Here is a 19,017-nt window from a genome sequence, read left to right as displayed (position 1 = left end):
ATATATGTCTGGCAAGTGGGATAATCATGTTGGCATTTTCCATCAAGATGCCCTAGCTCAAGTTTGTGAAAACTTTTCTTCTATGGATGGTAATACTCCCACACACAAAGCCCTAGGACCTGTTAGGGCTCTACTACACCATATCATCACTCACATTATCATGCCATAGAGCGGATCATACCAGAGAGTAACTGTCTGCGATACTCTCGTACTCTATGCTGTTTTAAACTCCATTCCCATATATTTTGCTTACCTTATGATATGTCATATATGGGATTGTGTGAAAAGTGATAAAAAGAGTACCTTGCCATATGGAATATTTTTAACTTGCTTGTTTGAGTATTTCAATATTAATTTGAGTAATGAGCCTGTTGAGAATAGAGTGTCCACAATCAAAGGTGGTGGTGTACCGGAACATGCTAAAGGTAAAAAGGTAAAAGGCTCTAAGGCTCTGATGAGCGGATAATTTATACGCTTTTGGGCATTATTTTTAGTATGTTTTTAGTATATTTTAGTTAGTTTTTATTATATTTTTATTAGTTTTTATTTAAAAATCACATTTCTGGACTTTACTATGAGTTTGTGTGTTTTTCTGTGATTTCAGGTATTTTCTGGCTGAAATTGAGGGACCTGAGCAAAAATCTGATTCAGAGGCTGAAAAAGGACTGCAGATGCTGTTGGATTCTGACCTCCCTGCACTCGAAGTGGATTTTCTAGAGCTACAGAAGCCCAATTGACGCGCTCTCAATTGTGTTGGAAAGTAGATATCCTGGGCTTTCCAGAAATATATAATAGTTTATACTTTGCCCAAGATTTGATGGCCCAAACTGGCGTTCCAAGTCAGCATAGAAAAGCTGACGTTAACTCCAAGAAAAGCCTCTACACGTGAAAGCTTCAATGCTCAGTCCAAGCACACACCAAGTGGGCCCGAAAGAAGATTTCTGCATTAATTACTTATTTATGTAAACCCTAGGCTACTAGTATTATAAATAGGACCTTTTGCTATTGTATTTTCATCTTACTTTTAATCTTTGGACGTTTAGTCCTTAGACCTTTGAGGCTGGCCATTCGGCCATGCTTAGACTATTTTCACTTATGTATTTTCAACGGTGAAGTTTCTACACACCATAGATTAAGGTGTGGAGCTCTGCTGTTCCTCATGAATTAATACAAAGTACTATTGTTTTTCTATTCAATTCACGCCTGCTTCTTCTCTAAGATATTCATTCGTTCTTCAACTTGATGAATGTGATGATCCGTGACACTCATCATCATTCTCACCTATGAATATGTGCCTGACAACCACCTCTGTTCTACTAGCAATGGCTTGAATGCGTATCTCTTGGGTTTCTAATCTAAGATTGGAACCTTCGTGGTATAGGCTAGAATTATTGACGGTCATTCTTGAGATCCGGAAAGTCTAAACCTTGTCTGTGGTATTCCGAGTAGGATCTGGGAAGGGATGACTGTGACTAGCTTCAAACTCGCGATTGTTGGGCATGTGACAGACGCAAAAAGATCAATGGATCCTATTCCCACATGATCGAGAACCGACAGATGATTAGCCGTGCGGTGACAGCGCATTTGGAATATTTTCACTGAGAGGACGGGAAGTAGCCATTGACAACGGTGATGCCCAACATAAAGCTTGCCATGGAAGGGAGTATGAATGGTTGGAAGAAGGCAATAGGAAAGCAGAGGTTCAGAAGGAACAACGTATCTTCATACGGTTATCTGAAATTCCTACCAATGAATTACATAAGTATCTCTATCTTTATTCTATTTTATAATTATCAATTCTCCATAACCATTTGAATCTGCCTGACTGAGGTTTACAAGATGACCATAGCTTGCTTCAAGCCGACAATCTCCGTGGGATCGACCCTTACTCACGTAAGGTATTACTTGGACGACCCAGTGCACTTGCTGGTTAGTTGTGCGGAATTGTGACAAAGTGTGATTCACGTTTGAGAGCTCCAAGTCTTTGGCGCCATTGTTGATGATCACAATTTTGTGCACCAGGCTCCAGCCTTGTCTGAAAGTTAGGATGAAAGTCTTCCATCTCCCTCTGTTGCTGGAACATCTGATTCCTACAAATATCTCTTCTCTGGAATGATTAAAGATGTTCTCTTGGAGTTTGCTACCATGTTCAAGCAAATGGTAAAACCCAGCAAAGAAGCTAGAAAGCTTGCATTGCAAAATGAAAAGGCTTGGCTAAAATCTCATGAAAGGGTAAACTTGCTCTTAAAGCATTTGGATTCCGTTAATGAGGACATGGCTCCCTCCGAGAAAGAAGATAATGTTTTGGAATCTGATGAAGAGACCTCTGATGCCTAGTTTGCTCCCTGCTGCTGTGGTTGACTATTCCTTATTTTGCTCTCTCTGAATTTGAAACTATGGACTTTTTTTTTGTCTTGAACTTTGATTTATGTTGGATGACTGTAACTAACTTAACTTTGGTACTATTTCTTTGTTATGCATGAATTATCATTTTGGACTGCATTGCTTGATCTATTTTACTTGCAGGTGTCCCTCCTTGATGACAAAAGGGGGAGAAAAGGGACTGAATTTAAACAGTTTTTTGTTTTACTATTGATGCTCTGTTTTTGTTATTGGTGCTCTGTTTTTTTACTGCCCTGTTATTGGCTCTTATTGATGCTCTAATTTGGCTCTATTTTGAGCTCTCTGTTTTAATGGATTGATTTCAGTTTTGAGCTTTGATTGTTTTGACAAAAGTATTTTTTGCTCAAATGTATATGGGCAGTTTGGCTTATGGAGCATCATTAACCCCTGTTCTTAAATAATTCTGTGTGCTTTGACTTGTGGAAAAATGGCTTTGTATTAAAAAGCTCCAATTTTTGAAATTTTAATCATCCTTTAGGAATTTTTTAGAGCTTGTATATAGGCATTGTTTCTATGAATATGTGTGTTAATCAGGTTAATCAAGCACATATTGATGGGGAGCTTATTGAACATAAGAAAAAAGGGAGAAATCTGCGAATCTTCAAAGGGAAGTACTCTATCCTAATATTTTCAATTAAGTTTTAATAATGTTTGTCATTAAGGGGGAGACTGTTGGGTTTGAAAAACTTATATTAGTTTAATATGATGAATAAACATTATTAAAAAGTGTTTAATAAATTGTTTTCAATTGTTTGTTTGATGAATTTAGTGAGTGTGCAAGAAAAGCAACTTAATTTTCATAGTGGCCTAAGTTCAACAAGCCCAACTTGATCATTAAATAAATTCAGCCCTGTGCAAAAATTATTTCACAACAAGTGGCTGAACCTTGAGACTAAGGAAGAATAGACAAGTCCAAATCACAAGCCCATGAACCAAAATGGATGATTCAGAAAAAGAAACCCAAGGTTCTCAAAGCATTCTTCGGTTACTCCATCCCTTGGTAATTGGAACTTAGAATTCAATTTAATTTAATTTCATTCAAAGCTTTTATCGAAAGTTTCTCTCTTCTCCCTCCTCTCTCTTGCTTCAGTCACATCACGTGTTCATCCAAGAAAAAAAAAGAAGAAAATGGAAGGTTCAGAGATCAGATTTTGAAGATAAATCAAAGCAAGAAAGAAGGCTTCAGTCAAGAAGTAAATCTATCTTGGTGAAACACAACAAAAAATTTTTTTTCCTCCTTTGTGCTACACCGAGGATCAAAGAAGAAATCTTCAAGGTCTCAAGCATGGAAGAGGTAACAATGGAGAACGTGAAGCCTATATGGTTCAGAGGCACATCGACGGTCAAAATCAAAACTTGGGGCCAAAGACAAGCTCAATGGTCAAGATTGAAGAAGTTTGAAGAAAAAGGATGAGAGAGAAGAGGTGAGCATGCATGCAACAGCCTCGGTCCTCTCTCTCCTCTGTTGTAGCCGCTGCTACTCTGATATTTGAGAAGAAGTTATTGTGAGGGTTGAACTTGTTTCAACCTTGGAAGTTTCACCCTTCTATATTAAGGGTGAATGGCCAAGGGTTGAAGGCAAGGAGAGTAAGTGAAAAGCATAGAGTTCACTCTCATAGCTACCCAAGCTGTTAGAGTTCTTCTCCTTCATGTAGTTTATTTTGTATTTTCTTTTTCTCAGTTTGGATCTGTCTGAGTCTCATTGTAAAAGGCAAACATGGCGAGGTTTGTAAGAAAAAGCCAATGAGAGGTAAACGGCAGTGAGTTAAAACAGTGAGAAAAAGTCATAAGATGTCTCAGAGGTTCTTTGTACATCTTTCTGTTTTATGTCATGATCCTGTGGAGATTCCCTTACAAGTTGGGTTAGCACTTTGCAGTTGAAAGCTAGATTAAGGTCTAGTCAAATTCAAGTTGGGGTTAGAATCTGGATTTGTCCCAGATAGGATTGGGTAGATCCTAGGGAAGGAATTGGTGTTTGTAATTTGTTAAAGATAGTGAAATTCCGTCACTATTGTGATGGAGACTGGATGTAGGCTACATTGCACCTTGTAGCTGAACCAGGATACATATGGGTGTTATTTTTTCTTCCCTTCTACTTTTTTGTTTCTGTTACTAAGGAGACAAAAATGAAAATGTCTCTCAGTTGACCACGAGAGAAAAGTGAAAATATCTCCTAAGTTCTCTTGAGAAAGAAAAAGCAATATTCAGCAGAAGAAGTAGCTAAGATTCAACTCCCCCTTTTCTTAGGCACTGATAACCATCACACCATATTAGAATCTAAAATACTCCGAAACTTTGAACAAAATAAATTCATCAAAATAATAAAATCAGATTCAAAACTTGTACATTACATTCAAATTCAAACCATCAACTATTAACAATAATTTTCACAAACAAAAATAAAATTATTCAACTACAGAATCATAAACAACTAACAAACTACATTACCTAGATTCAAACTAACCTTACCACTTGATTCGATTTAAAACAATAATACAATTCGGCTTGGTTCAATTGAAAGTCTAAACCTAAAAACACACCGCAAGATTACCAAAATACACCAATTTTTAAATAGAAATACACCAAAATAAGAATGAGACAGATTCATCACAATAATAATTCAGATTCAGAACTCCTGCCTTTCATTCAATTCAAACCAGCAATTTTCAAAGAGAAAAACAACTTTATTCACCTACAGAATCATAAACTACTAACGAACTACAGTAACTAGAATCGAACCAGACTTCAGCTACTTAGTTCAATTCAAAACAATAATCCACTTTACTTTGGTTCAATTGACAGTCTGAACTTGAATCATTCATTATCTTCGATAACGACATACCTGTTCAAACTTGATTTCACAGCTTGATTTCAAAAACTTTGATTCAAATCTTCAAATTAGATAAAAGAGCATTAAACTTGAACGAAAAGAACATAAAGAAGGAAGAGAAACGCAAAGAATGCAGAGATGAAACAGAATGTAAAGACGCAGAAAATGCTGAAAAAATTCAAGAAAAAAAACAAAATCCACATGAAAAAGGCAGTTATATACATTTGCGTGTTAAGTTAAAAGTTTGTTATAAGTAATAGCGCGTGAAGGGTGAATTAAGTGAAAGCTACTCGATTAGTTAAATAACTTGAATATATATATATTAATTAATTATGCGCGTTTGTATGTGGGGCCAAGGAGAGAATGCGAGAAAAGAAGAAAATAAAATATTCAATGTGGGATCTACATATTTATTTTATTATTAATAATATAATATTATTATATTCATTTAGATTTCACTTTAATTAAATATTTATAAAGATACAATAATTCACATATATTCTTTTAATAATTATAATATTTTTTTCACGCAAAGGCGCCTTCCAAGATATTAAGTCCCATATTAAATCGTGGTAAGAAGCCGAGTTTTTACTTTTTATACTTGGTCTAGGTAAAGTCCTCAAATGGTGTATTTTTTTTTAAATAAGGCGCTCTGTAATGTGCCACAAAGATTCCTTTTTTTAAATAAAAATTAAAAAAAAAATAAAATTAAACTAAATGACAAATATAATAAAATAAAATCAATTATCTGACACGTTTTCGTAGAAAATTTAAATTATGTTGAGAAAAATTAGTGACAGAGCCAAGATGCTAATAAAATTTATTTTTAATAAATAGTTAGTTAATAATATTTAAAAATATAGAATAAAAATATTGTTGGATTATCATAAATAAAATAAAATCAATTATTAAAAATATTAAAATAATAATAAATAATGTTCATTTTTGAACATTTTTTATAGTAATAATATTTTTTTTTTTTACCAAAAATAAGAGATTCGAACTCGCAACTTCTTAATTGAGTATGGAGAGATTATATCATTTGAGTTATAACTTGCCTTCGTAGTAATAATACTTGAATACACAAAAGAAGTCTAAAATACTGCGGGATATAATTAATTTAAAGGTCAACAAATTATTTTTAAGGGGTAACTTGAATTATTCATTTATCTATTTATAATTTTTCCTTTTCAATACAACAACAATTTTTAGGTACATGTTTTTGTTACACATTTTGATACAAACCCCTTTGCAAGACCCAATCTTGTATCATTGTCTGAGCATTAACAGGCTGGTCAGCAGGCATAAGATGGCCACCACCCAAGACAACAACATTGGTGAGTGACTTCCATTGTTGGACATAGCCAGCAAGCTCTCCATTCACCCTCCATATCTTCCTCTCTGCATTCACATACTCCTCAATCCCTTCCCATTTCATAGTATTCACCCATGCCGCAGTTTGAACCGGACCAGCGACCAAATCAAGTTGACCTTGGTACAACAACACCCTAATAGTGTTGCTCTTCAACAACTCCTCCACCATAAACTTCACACTCTTCATTATATCTCCTAGCAATGCTTCCCCAACATTACTGCTGCTCGATTTAAACACTTGAGGTTCATTCACGCCCAATGCCTTCTTCACTTCAGCTATATTCAAGAATTGAGTAACCCAATCTTGATAGTGATAAGGATGATCTTTCCTTGTGTAATCATACAAAGTAGCCAGCCCTGACATGTTTTGCAACTTCCCCTGGAGTCTTCGCCATGCAATCGTTGCTTCACTCCAATGCTGAATCTGTGCCAACCTAACTACTTCCAGTTGATCCTTCTCCAACTCACTCTTTTGCCTCTCATTGATTAGACCCTCATAATAAGCATTAGCCGGATGCGTGCGTGATTGGGTCACTGCCTCAATTATTCCATTCCCAATAGCCACACCAACAAGATTCACTCTTTTAGAAGCATGCAACTGTGCATTTCTTTTCAATATGTAATTTCCAGTTGTAGACGCATACTTTCCTCCATAACTTTGGCCAACAATATAAATAGGGCGGTGTTTGTAAACAGGATCAAGTTGAAGAAACCTTGTAAGAGCAACATAAAGGTGTTTGGCAATACCTTCTTGATTCGTTGGGATCTCTTGCGGTGATGAGGCTATACTGAATCCAGTGCCAATGGGGTTATCAAGAAAGAGAACGCCAAAGAACTTGTTCCAAGCACCAGGGTTGGGTTCAAAGGTGATGGATTCTGTGATACGCCATGGTCCAACTGCATAGAGGCTGCCAATCATCGAGGAGCTTCCAGGGCCACCTTGGAGCCAAATGAGAAGCGGGGTTTTGGAGAGAGGCAAGGTCGAGTTCTGAGCTTCATAGAAAGTGTAGAAGAAGGCGGAAGAAGAGGTTTTGCTGACAGAAAGGTAACCTGATTTTGTGGGGTGAGCTTCTTTTGGAAACAGTGTGTTTGATTTGGAAGAATTCGAAGAAGCTGATGCATGGGTTTGAATGCATAAGCAAAAGAAGATAATGAAGAAAAGAGTATTCATGATGATGACAAAGTAAATTGGAACGTGGATTGAAGGTGATTGCTTGATTCCAACCTCGTAATATTTTGGGAGTATATATAAGCCCGGATTCGTTTGATTATTCGATAAAATATCAAGGGTACTTTTATGGTGGTACGGGATCGGGTGGCTAAGAGTGACTGAAATTTGAATGACCAATGATGTGATGACAGGTGGCAAGGCAAATCTCTGGATGCAGTAGCAGTGGATTAAGCTTAAGTGTGGTAAAGTTTGGAGAGTTTACTGCGTGGGCAATTTTGGAATTTTCCAGACCAAAAAATCGTTTCTGCAACGTGCATCATTAGCTGCGTGGACAAAACGGGATGAAATGAAAGTTGTTAGGTTTGGAAAAAAAATTGGTGAAATGAATGAAGCTGTTTTTTGACTATAAAGGATAAACTAAGATAGGGGAAAAAAAAAGTATAAACTAAGATCGAGAGTGTAAACAAAAAAATTGGAGAGAACGAGAATTGATAGGGGAAAAAATGGCTTTTATTAGGTTGCATACGAATCGGATCGGATCGAATTTAATATTTATATTTTTTGTGTTTGGATCTCATCCGATCCAATTCGTACATTTGTGAATAGGATTAGATCGGAATTCGAATATATCCCAAAAATAAAAATATTTTTAATTTTAAAAAAATTCACAAAATAAAAAATAGAAACGGAACCCCAAATCCGTAATTTCGCATTAATGTTTAATATTCACTGGCTTGGGCTTAGACCGTTGCATACGGTTTGCAAGTATGAAGCGTCCAACATAATACCCTAAACTCGAGGTCAAGGTTGCAAATAAACTAACTCATACACATAATCATTCATAGTTAACCTCAAGCTAACTCAAACACATCATCGATAATCAATCTCAATTTTTTCTCATTCAATCTCGTCATATCTTTCTTTAATTAGTCACTTTAAAAGCTAACAAACCAAACTTTTAAGATTCTCAAGTTCCATTTAGGATAGACCTAGGGATGTCAATGGGGCAGGGCGGGGGCGGGGATGCCTCCTTGCTCCCCATCCCCGCCCTCAGATTTGCTTACTATTCCCGCCCCATTCCCCGCCGTGGGGGAATATTGCTCCCCATCCCCATTTCCCACGGGGCCCTATTCCCCTCGGGGACCCCATTCCCCATGTACATAATAGTTCTAACTAATTATTAATTTCCATATGAATAGAGCTGCAAGTATCTATCTTATACAAAAACTGCAAGATTTTATACAAAAAGTCTAAATGACACGATGGTGACTTCTTTCGAAATAACGCAATGGGACGCAACGACGAGCCAAAGGACAAAGTAGTAAACGAGGTGGGAGACGCGGCAACAGAGAGGAGAATGGACACGACGGCAAAATTACGAAAAGAAACACCATAAAAAAATTACGACGTGGTAAGCAGGGACGGACCTACATTGATGGAAGAGGGGGCATTTGCCCCACAAGGTTTAAAAGAAACACTAATATATATATATATGTTTTAAAATAAAATATAAATATTTTTTTATGTTTTATGTTAAAAAAAATATTTTGTTAAACTTAACATTTAATAATAATTATATTATTAAATTTGATTTAGCATAAAATAAAAAATTAAATAAATAAATAAACTCAAAAAAAGTGATAATTAATTTTATTATATTAGTTAATTAGCTGATAATTAAATTAAGTTATATTAGCTTAGTCGTCCACTTAAGCAAGTGTTGTGAGTTCGAATTTCGTCTCGTATATATAGTAACTCATTGGCTCTTTTAAATGAAATTCAAATTTTTGATAATTAATCCTTAATTTGTTGGGTATCGTAGGAACAAAAAAATATATCTATACCTAAATTTTATTATATTTTTGCCCCCACAACTAAATTTTTCTGGGTCCGTCACTAGCGATAAGGGTGATGGCACGGTGAGGTGTGACGATGCGGTGAGAAGGGTGACAAGGGGGTGGCTACAGAGAGGTTGGATGAAGTATGGACTGCCTTAGGAATCTCTGAATTGAAGAAGGGTTATGCAAATAAAGATTAGGAGTTTTGGGTTTCTATATATATATATGTGTGTGTGAGAAATGTCTAAAAAAATATATGAGAAATAAACTATTAAGGATAATTCAAGGAATTCATAAATTTCGGGGAATAGCGGGGACGGGGCGGGGATCCCTGCTCAGGTCTCCGCGCCTGCTTCGGTGAAATTTTGTCCCCCATCCCCATCCCCGCGGAAAAAATTCTCCACAATCGGATCCCATTCGGGACAGTCCCCGCAGAGATCCCTACGTCTCGAAAAATTTTGCCATCCCTAGATAGACCTAAAGATACTTAACATTTATTCCATGACTCTTAGAAATCATAATCTTGTCATCATATTCTTTAAATAACTTTTTTTTTTCAACTCTTATGTTTAGCTCTATCAAAACGTCATAATCACACCTCATATTCTCAACCCTTGAATTAATAATTAATTAACTTTTTAAATCTTCAACTAAATAATTAAATCTCTTTCCAAGTTAAATTTAATTACTTGTTTACTCTTTTTGTTGTTATTCAAAATCTAATAACTAAAGCCACAAATTAATTTCATTATTTTAAATTCATTTAAAATCCTCAAAACACAACTCTTTAGTTAGAATTACTCAAATAAAACTCATTTTTCTTTAACCAAGTTATCAAACTAACTTCATTTCTATTTTAAGTTTAAAACTCTCCAAAAAGACTCAAAATCACTCTATCTTTCAATCAAAATCTTAATTGGAACATCATAATTGTTTATTCTTAAAACAATCACTTCCATTGCTTTCAATTCACTAAAGAGCCCCAAAATAAACTTCTTTGATCAAAGTTAATCAAATAGAACTTCAAAACAAAGTCTCTAGTCTTTATGAAAATCAAAGTTGCGAGAACCGGACCGGTCAATAAACCGATAAGATTACTAATTTATTGGTTCGTTGGTTTGACCGGAATTCAATCGAAGTTCAACCGATTTAATTAAATACTAAATAAATTATTAAAAGACCTATATATAATTTCAAATATATAAATTCAACATATAATCTTTTATCAATGGAGCTGAGATGCTTTGAGTTTCATGCTTTCTAAGACCAAAAGAAATAACTTGATAATCAATTACTTATTAATTCCAAGAACTCCTCCAATGACTCCCAATAGTATTGCTGCTAGTACGTCGCCAGCGCTGTATGTAGGGGTGGAAATAGGCCAGGCGGCCTACCAGGGGTCTACAGCCTGGCCTGGCCTGATAGGAAATAGGCCCAGGCTCATGCTATTGAAAAAGTCTAGGCTTTTGAAATAGCCTGTTGGGCCTGTCAGGCCGGCCTGAGACTGCAAATATATATATATATATATAGTTTTATTATACTAGTAAAAATGCAATTGGAAGGATTTGAACTTGGGTCTTCTATCATATGAAAATACCTTTATCCACTAAGCTATTTGTCTCTTTAACTATACATGTGTATTTTTATTTTCTTAATATCTTTAATCTTTGATGTTGGAATATCAAAAGTCAATCAAATAAAATAATTCTAAAAATTTTCCCTCCACATTAATAAAGAAATAAACATACACACGGTCATTTTCTCTTCTCTACTTTACATGCTCTTCCACCCGACTACCATCCTCTTTATCTTCTCTTCCTTTCTTCCTTTGACTGTACGTACTTCTTCTTCTTTCTCATGTCATTATTTTTTATTTTATTATTTTTTTATATTTGTTGTTATAATGTTAATTATTTTTCATCAATTATTGTTTTATTCTGTCAAAGATCTTCTTTTAAGTTCGATTTTTTGTTTGTGTTGCGATATTATTTCTACTTTTTCGAACATAAAATTTTATCAATTTTTTCTTCATTAAAAGGTTCTTACTTTATGCCATTGATATTATGAAAGTAAAAAAAATCATAAGATAATATTGTCTGTTAATTTTTGTTTAGGTATTATAATAGGCTTTAGAAATGACTGAATCTGTAACTCCAAGTAATCCATTGGCTAATTCTATTTCTTTAAATAGAGAAGAAATTAATCGGTCAGTACCAACAATGCCAACAACAGATACTGGCATTGCACCATTACAAACACCAACAACTACATCAGCACCAACACAGACAACAACTGTTACAAATCAACCCGTCACTGATGAAAATGGTTGTAATGAAACTGTTGTTACAAAAAAAAGGAAGAAGACTTCACCAATTTGGGACGATTTTGATCAAGTTGAAAGTTCTGAAGGTACAAAAGCTATTTGCAAGTATTGCAAATCTATGTTTTCTTACGCTGGAAAAGGATCTAGTACTTCACATTTATGGATGCATTCTAGTAGTTGCTTACAAAGGAGATTGCATGTTGCTGCACAAAAAAAGCAACCATTGATTCCATTTCAACCTTCCAATTCAAGTGTTAATCCCTTTGTGACACCAGGTGCAAGATATTCTTAAGAAAAGATGAGACAAATAATTGCTGCAGCAATTATGGTTCATGAGCATCCTTTCATCATTGTTGAGGATGAAGTTTGGATGTTCTGAATTTCATAAAATTTCTCGCAAAACTGCTCGAAGTGATTGCTTGGCAATATATGAGGCTGAAAAGAAACAATTGAAGGCTTTGTTACAAGGTGTTAGGAAGATAAGTTTGACAACTGACATGTGGAGATCAAGCCATCAAATTGTTGAATATATGGTTATCACAGGTCACTTTATTGATGCAGGGTGGAATCTTCAAAAAAGGGTTTTGAGTTTTGTTCAGGTACCTGCTCCTAGACGTGGCATTGATGTTGTGGATGCTATTCTCAAGTGTTTGAAGACTTGGGGAATTGAAAACAAAGTCTTCTCAGTATCTGTTGACAATGCTTCCTATAATGATTCATGTCTAAGGGCTCTTAAAGGATACTATTTCAGATAACAACTCATTACCTGTTGGTGGTAGTTTGTTTTATATTAGGTGCTGTGCACACATTCTGAATTTGTTGGTACAAGATGGGCTAGGTAAAATTAAAGGTATTATTCAGAAAGTTTGTGAGAGTGTCAAGTATGTCAATTTTAATGATTCAAGATTTAAAACATTTCTTGAGATTGCTGAAAACAAGCGTTTGAAGGAGAAAAAATTCATCATTGATTGTCCCACAAGATGGAATTCTACTTACAATATGTTATCTGTGGCTTTGAAGTTTAAATTTGTGTTTCCTGTGTATAAGAAAAGAGAACCCCACTACAATTACGAACCATCATCAGAGGATTGGAGAAAAGTTGAGAAGATTTGTAAACTTTTAAAAGTTTTTAATCTTGCTACTCATGTCATTTCTGGTAGTGAGTATCCTACTGCAAACTTGTACCTTCCTGAAGTTTGGAGAGTGAAACAAGTAATTGATGATGCTATTGAAGATAGAGATTCCTTCATGAGAGAAATGGCAACCTAAATGAAAGAAAAGTTTGACAAATATTGAGGAGAATGCAATATGGTAATGTCTCTTGCTTGTATTTTAGATCCTAGGTGCAAATTACATGTTATTACATTCTGTTTTCCTTTAATCTACAAACCTGAGCATGTGGCTGCTGAAAATGTTGACAAAGTGAAGAATAAATTGCAAGAAATGTATGATGAATATGCTGAAAATTGTCATGGTGAGACAATAATAAGTGGAGTTAACACTAATAGTCTAGTTGCTTCTTCTAATGTGGTTAGTTCTGAAATTAGTGGAATTGATGAAATGTTGAATATGGTTCGAGAAAAAGAAACCATTCATCCAACGAAATCTGAATTAGAAGTTTATCTTGATGAGAGTGCTTACATTCCTGAAGGCAATTCTAAGTCTTTTAGTGCTTTGGAGTGGTGGAAAAACAATAGCCTGAAATCCAAGGTTTTACCTAAAATGGCAGCGGACATATTAGCAATTTCTGTCTCAACGGTGGCTTCAGAGTCTTCATTTAGTGCTAGAGGAAGAGTTATTGATGAATACCGTTCTCGACTAAATCAAGAGTCCATTGAAGCTCTCATTTGTGGAGGAGATTGGCTTCGGAACAAGTATGGTTTGAAAAAAAAAAAAACAAAGCTAAAAATCAACTTTCTAATATTTCTCTTTTTGACTAAGTATCTATATTATAGAAAATATTTTCTCTTTTTAAATGTGAAAATATTGATATTGGAATGATGTGAGTAGTTAGAATAATAAAGTTGAATTTTTCATGATATATAAATGAGGTATCATATAATTTATACTAAAATTATGACCACAATTTTATTTTAAACATTCTCTTTTGTACTAATAAAAAAAGTATTTGTTACATTTATATTATTTAAAAATCTAATGATATATGTATGTTTGCTTTTTTTTTTTTCAAGGTGTTGGAACAGGAAGATTAAATCACTTGTAAGCTTGGAGGGTTAATCGATTAATTGTTCAACATTTCCTTTATTGTATTTTGATTTAAGTAGTTATTAGCTTTTATTTGATATTATGTTTAGTTGGTTTGTTACAACTCTTGATAATGATGAAGTCTATTATTTTGAAATGTTACATATTTTAGAAGTAGTCAAGTGGGAATATATTCATATATATTATCTTTTTTTAATCAATAGTAGTTATTTATCGATATTTTGTCTTTATTTTGTATCAATATTATTCATAAATTTATTATTTTATATTTTATAATTTTAAAAATTGAATTATATCTTAAATATAATTATTATTAAAAAAAAAAGCCTATTGACAGGGTTCAGGCCAGGCCAAATTTAACAACAGGCCAGGCTTAGTACTCATTAAAAAGCCTATACCAGGCTATAGGCCAAGCTAAGGCCAATATACTCTATTACAGGCCTGGCCTGTTAAGAGTAAAGCCTGACCTGGCCTGACCTGTTTCTACCCCTAGCTGTATGTTACCTTGGAAGAACCAACATCATACATTATCAGACCACCTTCTCCGAATAAGCTGCATTTACTGGTGGCACAAAGCTGAATTGTAGCTCTTAAAACAATAACAACTACTGCTGTGGTGAAAAATGTCCTCCACAGAAGAGCACTCCTCCACCTAAAGAAAAAGAAAGAAAATGATAAGTTTTCAAGCTATGCTATGTAACATCTTTGTTTGTTACTCTTTTTACACTTTGATGATCAAAGCAACATAAACTCTTGCATCTAATTAACATCTTATAGAGAATGTTAGAAAAATTGGATTGGTAAGTAAGTTTTTCTTTCACTCAATATCAAATTTACAAGCTATAGATAGTATGAGATTAAGAGAGAAAGAATGAATGGTCTAAACAGAAATAGATAGATACCATGAAGCTGCCTCTTTAAGGACAAAAAGGACACCACCTACTGGTGCGCTAAAGGCAGCATCAACACCAGCAGGCGCGCATAAATCATATTCAACATATTAGTCCAAAATCATAATAATAAAAAACAACTCAGAATTATTATAATTAACAAAAATAAAATAAAAAAACAAAAATAGCAACTCACAATGGTTAAAATCAACAAAATAAAAAAAAGAATGCAACAACAACAAAAGTTCTGTCTTGGCAATCAGACTCCAAAATCAACAAAAATAGCAATTCAGAATCTAGAATCATTATAATCAACTCTAGTTTCATAAACATTAGCAACTCAGCAATAACAAAATCTTTGTAGAAAATTTAACAAAATCAAGAAAAAATTAACAAATCAACAACTCAGAATGACAAATCCTAAATTAGCAACTCAATTATTAACAATAGTAAAACCAGCAAACACAGAGGAGACGACGAGGAGGTGGCGACGCCGGTGAACACAGTATTATCAAAATCTAAGTATTATCAAAATCCAAGTCATAGTACTTACCGGCGGCGAGGAGGAAGGGGAGTGACGGCGACGACAGAGGAGACGACGACACCGACAAACAGAAAGAGAGAGAGAGCGCTCAAATAGAAGAGACGACGACGGTCATAGAGCTTTCACATGACGGCAGGGAGCTTTCTAGGACGGTGACACAGCTTCCTAGGACGGCGACAGAGCTTCCTACAATGGCGACACAGCCCATGTGATGGCGACAGAGCTTCTGCATGCGACGCCTCTACCTAATGAAGACGAGTTCGGTGATGACAACGAAGTGTGGCTGTGGGCTATGGGGCTGCGGTGGTTGCGGGGCTGGGGGCTAGGGTTCTTTGTTCTCTCAATTTCCAATTTTCACTTCATTTTCAGAGAGGAGAGGAATGGGGCTTGGGTTTGTTGGGGAGTGGGGATTTAGGGTTTGCTTTTTTTTTTAGGAATTTAAAACGACACCGTTTGGATGGGTTTTTGAACCAGAAATCCTTCAAAAAATTGGCCAAAAATTCTGGCGGTTCACTGGTTAACCACCAGTTCGATCGGTTTTTTGACCAATTTTTTGCTAGGCGGTTTATCAGGCTAACCAAACCGGCTTAGTGATCAGTTTTCGATTAATCCGATTGATCCTATCGGTCTGGTTCGGTTTTCAGAACTATGATGAAAATAGCACCAGCTTCCATTATTCTTATTATTCAATTTCACTCAAACTCCTATACAAATTTCGGCTGAACCTCTCCTAAAACTCGGAGTTTGCCACCCTTCAAGGGTTCCATCCAAACCGAACATCTCTCAATCCTTCTCAACCATTCAAAACATTCAAGAATTCTCAACCTTTCCTATGCCAAACACAGTTCCTATATCAATGTATTTATTTTCTAATCTTAATTTATCTTTAATTTATTAAATTTTCACACATTAGGGCAATAAACAAGTTGTTCAAGTCTTAATCCACCACCAAGAGGTATCAAGCATTATTACTAATTAATTTTATTATTAGAATATTAAATCCCTATTTAAACTGTTACCAGTTTCATTCAATTACGTAAACAAATCTTAAATTATAAAAATCAAATGAATCAAACTTTAATAGAGATAACCGAGGCATAAAATGCTCATCAACTCAACTGCATATATGTTTTAAACTCTGAAAACATTCCAAATTTATTAAAATCAATAACCCTTACCTCAATCGTGACTCAAGTACGTGACAAACTCCTTTTTATTCTTATTTCGCAGCAGTGGTAGAAATTCTGACCATTTTCGCGCCAGCAGCATCATTGAACACGGCTTACAGTTGCAGTTCTAGCAGTTCTGAGGACTTCTTGCAGTAGCGATAGCCACAAATGCAACATGCAACTACGGTAACTCAACCCTATGATATCAACAACTCAAGATCTTTAATGAACCAATAGCAAAACACTAACGGCGAGGGTTCCAAAACAAAAAAACTTATTGTAATCTAAGAGGAACAAAAGAATAGAGCAGCAGTAGCTCCAGTAATAATGGAAAACCTCAGCCGAAACTACAACAACAACACAATGACAACAACATCCCCAAAAATTAAAAAAATGGAAACTAGAAGCAAGAACATCCTTACCAGTGGCAGTAGTGCTAACTCAGCCAGTTCCAACAATAAGAGTGTGGCTCAGTTCACCATCAATGGCGGCGTGATAGAAACCAGGAACTTCGGCAATGACGACGGAGGAACCGTTCCTCCCCTGTCGCGTTTCTCCTACGAGCTCCTTCTCTCTCCTTTGGCTCCTCAATAACGGCAATGGCGATGGCTCTGGGCAGAAGCGGCGGAGTCTCCTTCGATGGCAACAGAGGCTTCCGTTGTCTCCTCTTTCCTTCCTCTATTCACCACGCCTCTCCCTCTTTTCCGCACTTTCTCTTCTCTCTCCTCAGACTCCCTTCAACGACTGCGACGACGGCATGGCCTTAACCGGCATCGTTCTCCTTCCCCCTTCTTCTTGCTTTCTTCTCCCTCTCTGTTTTTCCTCTCTCTTTTTCTTTCTTTCGTTCTCAACCATGTGTATGTGTTAGGAGAGAGTTAGTATGGATAAAATTAGGGTTATGGTTTGTTTTGGAAAAAGAGGGGTAAGGATAATTTGCTAATTTTTTTTAATAAAATTAGGGGATAGAGTAGTAATTTGAAACCTAATTTAACCCAATATCATGAATTTTAAGAATACTATTTATTTATAAACTCACTAATTAGTTTCAAATAACTTCTCTAATTTTAAATTAAAGATAATATAATTTTCTTTTAGTTCATAAAATTAAAATATTAAATCCCAAATTTCAATTATTCAAATTAAATTAACAAATCTCCATTATTTTTTAATTACTAACACTTTAAATTCCAAATAAAAAAATATTCAATTACTATGAAAAGTATATAAATCCTAATTAATTTTAAATTCAAAATCTCATAACTTTGATTCAATTACCGTTGGTAAAAATAATTTTTTAAAAATAAAATAAAAAATAAATATAATATATTACAAATAACTTATTATTTAAATTTTCAAAAATTTGGAGTCTCACCATCAATGCAAGTTGCACTATATATCATGGATTATTAAGTAAAGCAATATCTATCTATTATATTATATTAAAATTAAATTTTTATATTAAATAATAAAATTGATGTGGCATGTTTCTGAGATTTTTTTCGTTATGAAAAATTTAAAAATAACTTGTAATCACAAAAGACAGCATCCGTTAGTTGAAACTTGAATCTAACCAAACATCAATTGCTAAGTGATGTCGTTAGTGATCGGTCCTATTTGGCTCATTAGTGTCTTACGTGGAACTTTGACCTGGAAGTTATATTAAATAAATAGATTAAATTATTTTTAAAAAATTAAAAAGCAAAATAATCCTAAATTCCCAAATGTTTTACGGTTATATCATCTTTTTTAACAACTAGATTAAAAACCCTATTTAACAAATTGGACACCTAACCTGGGGAAGAATAGAAAATGCAAGGTATGACAAAGAGACGATTAAACCGTGTTACTTCGACGGGGAGTAGCACTGGAGCTTCCTGTTTTAGAAGGCAGGATGCAAAGATGGGATGAAAGTTGATGGCAAATGTAACTGTGGGTTCAATGTGGTGTTGTTGCAATCTGGCACTCTAAATAATCTTAGAAGATGACACTCTAAATGATCCTAGAAGATGGTTCATCGGTTGTTCTCTATAGGTGTGATGTATAAAGTGTTTTTTTTAGTAAAAGACAAATAGGTCCATGTCCTTTTAAAACGAGAACATTTTCGTCCCTCAAGATTGGAAAATACATTTCGATCCCTCATGTTTTAAAACGACTGACAATTATACCCTTCCGTCCATTTTGGGCAAAAAACGGCAACGGAGCCAGCTGACATGGAGAAGTAGAGAATGACGTGTCCGTTACACTTGCTG

General features: G+C 34.9%; 2 pseudogenes across 1 annotated transcript; one reads left to right on the top strand and one right to left on the bottom strand.

Moving 5' to 3' along the window:
* Positions 1–6,368: 6,368 nt before the first annotated feature.
* Positions 6,369–7,835, bottom strand: LOC107639308 (serine carboxypeptidase-like 50 pseudogene; annotated as a pseudogene). The gene has a single exon (XR_015880679.1). The product of XR_015880679.1 is annotated as a serine carboxypeptidase-like 50 pseudogene (transcript).
* Positions 7,836–11,751: 3,916 nt separating this feature from the next.
* On the top strand, positions 11,752–13,940 carry LOC148567277 (zinc finger BED domain-containing protein RICESLEEPER 2-like; annotated as a pseudogene).
* Positions 13,941–19,017: the final 5,077 nt, after the last annotated feature.

The sequence above is a fragment of the Arachis ipaensis genome, chromosome B4 (assembly GCF_059453495.1).
Source record: "Arachis ipaensis isolate K30076 ecotype BB chromosome B4, ASM5945349v1, whole genome shotgun sequence".
NCBI lineage: Eukaryota > Viridiplantae > Streptophyta > Magnoliopsida > Fabales > Fabaceae > Arachis > Arachis ipaensis.
The sequence above is the reverse complement of the archived record's forward strand: the minus strand, read 5'-3'. Positions and strand labels throughout refer to the sequence as shown.